This window comes from Zeus faber (assembly GCF_960531495.2).
Source record: "Zeus faber genome assembly, chromosome: 22".
Classification (NCBI taxonomy): Eukaryota; Metazoa; Chordata; class Actinopteri; order Zeiformes; family Zeidae; genus Zeus; species Zeus faber.
This window is the reverse complement of record NC_137209.1, coordinates 8,923,699-8,929,698: the sequence shown is the minus strand read 5'-3', so window position 1 is coordinate 8,929,698 and position 6,000 is coordinate 8,923,699. Positions and strand designations below refer to the sequence as shown.

Sequence of the window (6,000 nt, the reverse complement as noted above, 5' to 3'; positions counted from 1 at the left end):
TAACGTCTTGGTGCCAGATACCACAGGACACCTTCAGAGGTCTTGCATTGGATTAATAATCTGGCAACGCACCGGCTATACAGTGGTTACGGGACAGAATTTGGGGGTTAGTAGCTGCTGTGTGCAAGACTGTCGGCATAACACATGGACCACCTTCGTCAGTCATCGTGAAGGAATACTCGTTGCTATTCCAACGTTTGGGTTGCCAGATCAAGCGTCAAGCATGTTGGAGCGAAGCACACAGGCCGCAGTAGCCGAGTCGCAAGCATAACTGGCGTCGCGGCGACGACCTCATCCAAGACGAAGCTTCCCAAATCTGCTTTCGGTCCAGAAAACCGCAGCTGCAGCGGTGGGCACGCAGCCACACCTCTCTAATGGACTTGTCGAGGGGAGTAACGCCATTATAAAGTGTTGCCAGTTGGGGGCGTTCCACGTGTGCATGCCTTCACGCCTTTACTACTAAAGCGCACACACACACACACACACACACCTCCCTGATGACGTAATAGTGCAGAGTGTGTGTGTGTGTGTTTGTGTGTGTGTATGTGTTGGATGGGAGACCGTGGTCTATTCCACTGTGGCTGTCATGGGACAGAGTGGTGAACGCTTCCCTCTCGCGGTGGAAAACGAAGAGAGTGGGAGAGCGAAAGAGTGACAGGGATAGAAAGAAGCTAAATTGCCTCTATGCCCTCCGTCCCCCGGGGGCTCCGACGGGCTATTCTTACAGAGGGTGTGGAGAGGTCTGCGGCTCCCCCGGGGCCCTGGGCACCGGTACGGCGCACTGTACTTGTACTGCAGGGGAGGTGTGAGAAGCAAAGAAGGAGCACAGTCTCATCTTCGTTCTTTTCGGTTTTGTCACATGTGCTCCCACGACAGCCGGACGGAAGAAAGAACCCGTTTGGACACAAGAAACGGAGCCGAGACAACGGGGACGACATCAGCCTTTAATGGACGATGACCTGAAATGTCTTCATTTCACATTTTCTTTTACATTTTTTTCAGTTCTTTTTTCCTCACTCTCTCTCCATAAAAACGTTAGCTGTTTTTTTTTGATCACTTTTTTTTTTTTGGCTTTCGACAAAACAACCATCTGCAATTCACTGAAGTACTTTCTCCTCACAGCGGCGACAACACATAAATATCAACAGTACTGTATGCGTTGGGAAAAGCGGGAAAGAAGGAGAAGAAGAAGAAGGGGGGGAAAAAACGAAAAAAGACCACACACACATGCGATGAACATGCACAGAACACACGAGAAATCCCACGGCAAATGAAAACAACAGCAGTTTCTTTTACTTTTTTTTTTTTCCTCTTCTCCACAAACAGAAGTAGGGACCGGTGTTCATTTCCAGTATATCCTTTGCTGGACAAAGACACCCTGGCAGTCGTTTTTTTTTGTTCCCTTTCTTTTTTTTTTTTGTTTTCCTTCTTTTTAAAATTTTTATTTTTATTTTATTTATTTTTCTAATCGCTGGATTTCACAGTGAATTATCCTAGGTAAAACAGTATTCATATATCAAATATATTTCAATTCTTCCAAAAAAACAAAACAAAACAAAAAAACAACACAAAAGAAGCAGTCAGAAACATCCGACAAATAAACAATCAAACTTATATTAATACTTACATTGAATTATATGTTAGACATCATTTAATGGACATAAAAAAATGATATCCTTAAAAAAAAACAAAAATTTAAAAACCATCACACACACACACACACACACACACACACACACACACACACACACACACACACACACACACACACACACACACACACACACACACACACACACACACACACACACACACACACACACACACACACAGAGTAAAAAGTTGTTCTGATAGACTGTGTCTGGCTCAGCTCCAAATTTGCATCTGGATTCAAACCAAAATTGCCTCAAAAGTCCATTATAGGTTCATAAAATGTCCATATTTTGTATATAATCGTATATCAAGGAAGTACAAACACAGAATACAGTTCAACCAGTCGGATATTTTCGTAGCATATTGGGTATGATAGTGTTTCCTAGGTCGGTTATGAAGTGTTACATCATTGTAAAATGCGACACGTACTTTTAACAGTAAAATTACAGTCAATGTTCCCATTTGTACGAGAAATTTGAGAGTTTGGCCTCAAAAAATTCAAAGACGAAAGTTATTGTCGACATAATGGCACAAAAATATTTAAACTAAAAGTTATTGCAGGCCAATAAAGACTGAAGATTAAACGACACTCCAATCGTCACTACAGTACCTAAATTCAGATTTAAGGTTGAATCACATTGGGCTTTGCTGAAAATAGACTAAAAGAAGGAAAAGGATGTTGAAAAAAAACCTGAAATAAAACGAATCGTCTTTTCAGATACGGAGCTACCCTTTGGAGTGACACCAAAAGAGACACGAAAGAAATTAAATCAAATATCACACTTCATATGAAGACTCGAGACTCGAGGACTACAAAAGCGGTCCAGAAATGGAATCATCCCAAAAGCCCAGAGCGCTCTCCAGTGTACGAAAAAGAATGGAAAAAAAAAAAAGAAATGCCTTTGGTCTTTTTTATTCGCTTCCTAATTATAACGGGGTCTCGGGGGTCAACGCCCCTTTCAACCGTTCAGTTCGACTCCAATCGCTAAAATCTACAGCGTCGAGAAAACCCCCTCAGACGGAGCGGATAACTGAAACCGTCCATTTTTTTTGTTTGTTTGTTCGTTTTTTGTCGTTGTCGTTTTTGTTGTTTTTTTTCCCTCTCGATAAAATGGCACGGACACGAAACGAAAAAAAGGAAAAAAATAAAAAATAAAAAATAAAAAGTAGGAAAAGTTGAGGTTTTACAAAACAACAAGTCCCTCACACACGCTTAAATCACAAAACACGAATCAATCAATCGACCATTCCAAACATCGGCTTGATTACAAAAATACCTTTTTGTATTTCTTTAAAATATCTAAAAATTTACAGCATCGGTTGTTTGTTTTTTTTTCATTTTTTTTTTTTCTTGATTTCTTTTCTGCAAATTCATGCTTCGACACGTACTTAATAATCGCAATAACATTAATATGAATGATATACAGAATAGTAATGATCGTTATCATAGAGCGACGTTACCTGGGGAAGCACTTTGGTCACACTGCCACACCTTAAAGCCTTCCGAAGCTACTGCATAAACTCTATCCCGTCTTTTAGGGGCGGAAACAAAAAAAACCCCCAAAAAACAAAAACAAAACAAACTTTATTCAACAGTCTGTCTTTACACAGGGGATGATGATGCCAATTGGCTGATTGTACCTGCAGCACGTCGCCCTCGTACCTTTGGTTTTGGGGGGAGGGAGGGGGGAGCCAGGAAGAAGGCTTGATAGTCAGTGTACCCAAGGTGCCGCCAGTCATAGACCTCATCATAGACCTCATCATAGACCTCCTAAATATCGTCTTGCGGTACCAAAGAGAGGATATTTCTCCAGAGGGGGACAAAAAAACCCAATAATAATAATAAAAAATAAATTAAAAAATGGACGGATGTTTTCAGATAGAAGTCCACGTCCGCTGTTTCGACGCGAGCTCCTCCAAACCCGAGGGACAGACTTTGAAAGCTCTTCAAAAAAGAAGTCCAAACTCCTGGAGTCGTGTGGCGCTCGGTAAAAGTCGATTCCGGGTAAGAAACTACAGCAGAAATAGCCGACGAGCGATGATTTAACGAGGGAGACGCAACAATATAACCGGGATTCACGAGGAACGTTATCGTCGGTCGAGGTTGATATTTAACCCCCCCCCCCCCCCCCCCCCCCCGGGGGAAGGCGTTTCCCCTGCTCCCCTGGAAAACTACGGCAGAGGTGTCCAGAGTCGGGAAAAGCCTGCAAGAAACACAAGAACGCCAGGAAGACGTAATACGTGAAAACTCCACTCGCCTCCCCCCGAAGAGAAATCGCTTTGGGAGCCGTTTGAGTCCCATATTTGGACACCGGTGACGTCCTATTTAAGAGGTCTAATCTTGAGTATGTAACAGTACAAAAAGAGGGTTGGGTCAAGGGGGGGGCTCGATGTGTGATGGAAGCTGGGTCTAGTTTGTCCTGAGGCCCATGATGCTCTGCTGCTGCCTGGTAGAGAGAGAGAGAGAGAGGGGGGAGAGAGGGTGAGGGGGGGGGGTGGGAGAGAGAGAGCGGTTGCCATGGTCACACCGCCCAAACCGTGTACACACGCAGACTCATGAAAACACCGGGGCCACACCAACACACGAGGCTTCCTGCCGTAGCTTGAAACACACGTTACACACACGCGAAGGAACATTGATCCTTCTCTCGCGCTCACGTTCATTTCTTTCAGACGCCGTCACAAGACCACGCACGCGCACGCACGCACGCACGCACGCACGCACGCACGCACGCACGCACGCACGCACGCACGCACGCACACACACGCCGCTTTAACCCACAGACAGTCGTCCGCCGGCTTTTGTTTTGCCGCGAGGAGCCTGAGGCGCACAAACGAAAGCCGACACAGTGTCAATACGACCGTTCCGTGTTCAGCTGATTCCAGTGAGCGTCTTTGGCGGGGCCACCGTTTGGGTTTTCACAGCTTTTTTTTTTTTCCCCCCCCCACCAAATCTACACTTTCGGATCCAAGGCGGCAACAACAGCCGGGGGGCGGGGCGGGGGTGGGGGCCAAGGTGTGACCTGGACATTTTGAGGCCGGAGTTGTTGTTTTTTTTCCCACCCCGCAAAACGCAAAAGCCCGCTTTGGCGACTTACCGACGGTCCCGGCTCGGTGAGGGCGGGGTCAGGTCAATCCTCCTGGGTTTTTTTCTCATGGGACACGAGGAACAGTCAGCAACGCCCATCACGGCCGGCCGCGGCCACCATCACACATCAGGAACCTGGGGGAGCAGCGGCGGAGGCTTTCGTGTCAGAGCTTTCAAACCTCCGTGGAGGGTTCCTTCTGTGCGCCCATCGCAAAGCGATGGACACGGAAACCACAAAATGAAGGATGGGTTCCACATTTTTCCACCCAGGCCTTGTGAAAATGTAGGTTCCCATCATTTAGAACTGCTCACAGCACACTCATGAGAAACTTACCACCCTGCTGCAACTACTCACTGGGCTTAGATGCAGTCCAATGGCGGAAACATTTAAATCTTAAAGAGACGTCAAATCTCCTCCTGCCAAAACTGGAAATTAGCAACGTACTCAGATAGTCTTGATAAGTTTTATCCAATTTCTCAAGGTTTAACTGACTAGAGACTAGCAACAGGAAGTTGAATCGCTTCCTCCTGGCTATGGTAATGGAAAAAAGGCATTTTTAAATAAAATGCCGTATTAAAGTTCGTGAAAATAGGAAACTAGCAACATAGTTAGATAGTCTTCATATGGTTTATCCAATTTCTTAGGGTTCAAATGACTAGAGACTAGAAACAGGAAGTTGAGACGCTTCCTCCTGGCTATGGCAATGGAAAAAACTGTGTTTTAAATAAAACCCACTATTACAGTTACTTAGCAAAAATGGGAAACTAGCAACGTAGTCAGATAGTCTTCATAAGTTTGACCCAATTTCTTAGGGTTTAATTGACTAGAGACTAGAAACGGGAAGTTGAGCCGCTTCCTCCTGGCTATGGCAATGGAAAAAAAACGGCGTTTTAAATAAAATGCACTATTACAGTTACTAAGCGAAAATGGGAAACAAGCAACACAGTCAGATAGTGTTCATATGGTTATTCCAATTTCTTAGGGTTTAAATGACTAGAGACTAGAAACAGGTAGTTGAGTCCTGGCTATGGTAAAAAACACAACAAAACCAAAAAAACAAAAAAAACAACAAAAACACATGGGACTAGAACGTGAGTTTTGGAAAAGAGAAACTTCAAACGCTTCATTGGACTGAGTGTAAGAACGGTGAAGAAGCTGCAGCAGAGTGGTAAGTTTCTCAGCGGTGTGAAAGCGCTCAGCGAGGTCGTGCCTAACAGTTCCCAACGATGGGAACCAGCATCATAATAAGCCCCCGGGG

The 6,000-nt window shown here is 44.8% G+C and overlaps 1 protein-coding gene across 2 annotated transcripts in view; it reads right to left on the bottom strand.

The window, feature by feature from the left end:
- Positions 1-924: 924 nt before the first annotated feature.
- LOC307247272 (RNA-binding protein with multiple splicing-like) overlaps positions 925-6,000 on the bottom strand; it is a 36,601-nt gene continuing 31,525 nt past the window's right edge. Inside the window, exons 7-8 of one of the 2 annotated variants that reach the window (XR_013844735.1) lie at positions 4,752-4,876; positions 925-4,100 (exon numbers count right to left, since the gene is read on the bottom strand). The gene's annotated coding sequence lies outside the window, so the exon portion shown is untranslated. Of the gene's footprint in view, positions 4,101-4,751; positions 4,877-6,000 lie in introns of those variants that run through there. The other variant, XM_080023384.1, reaches the window with a different exon arrangement.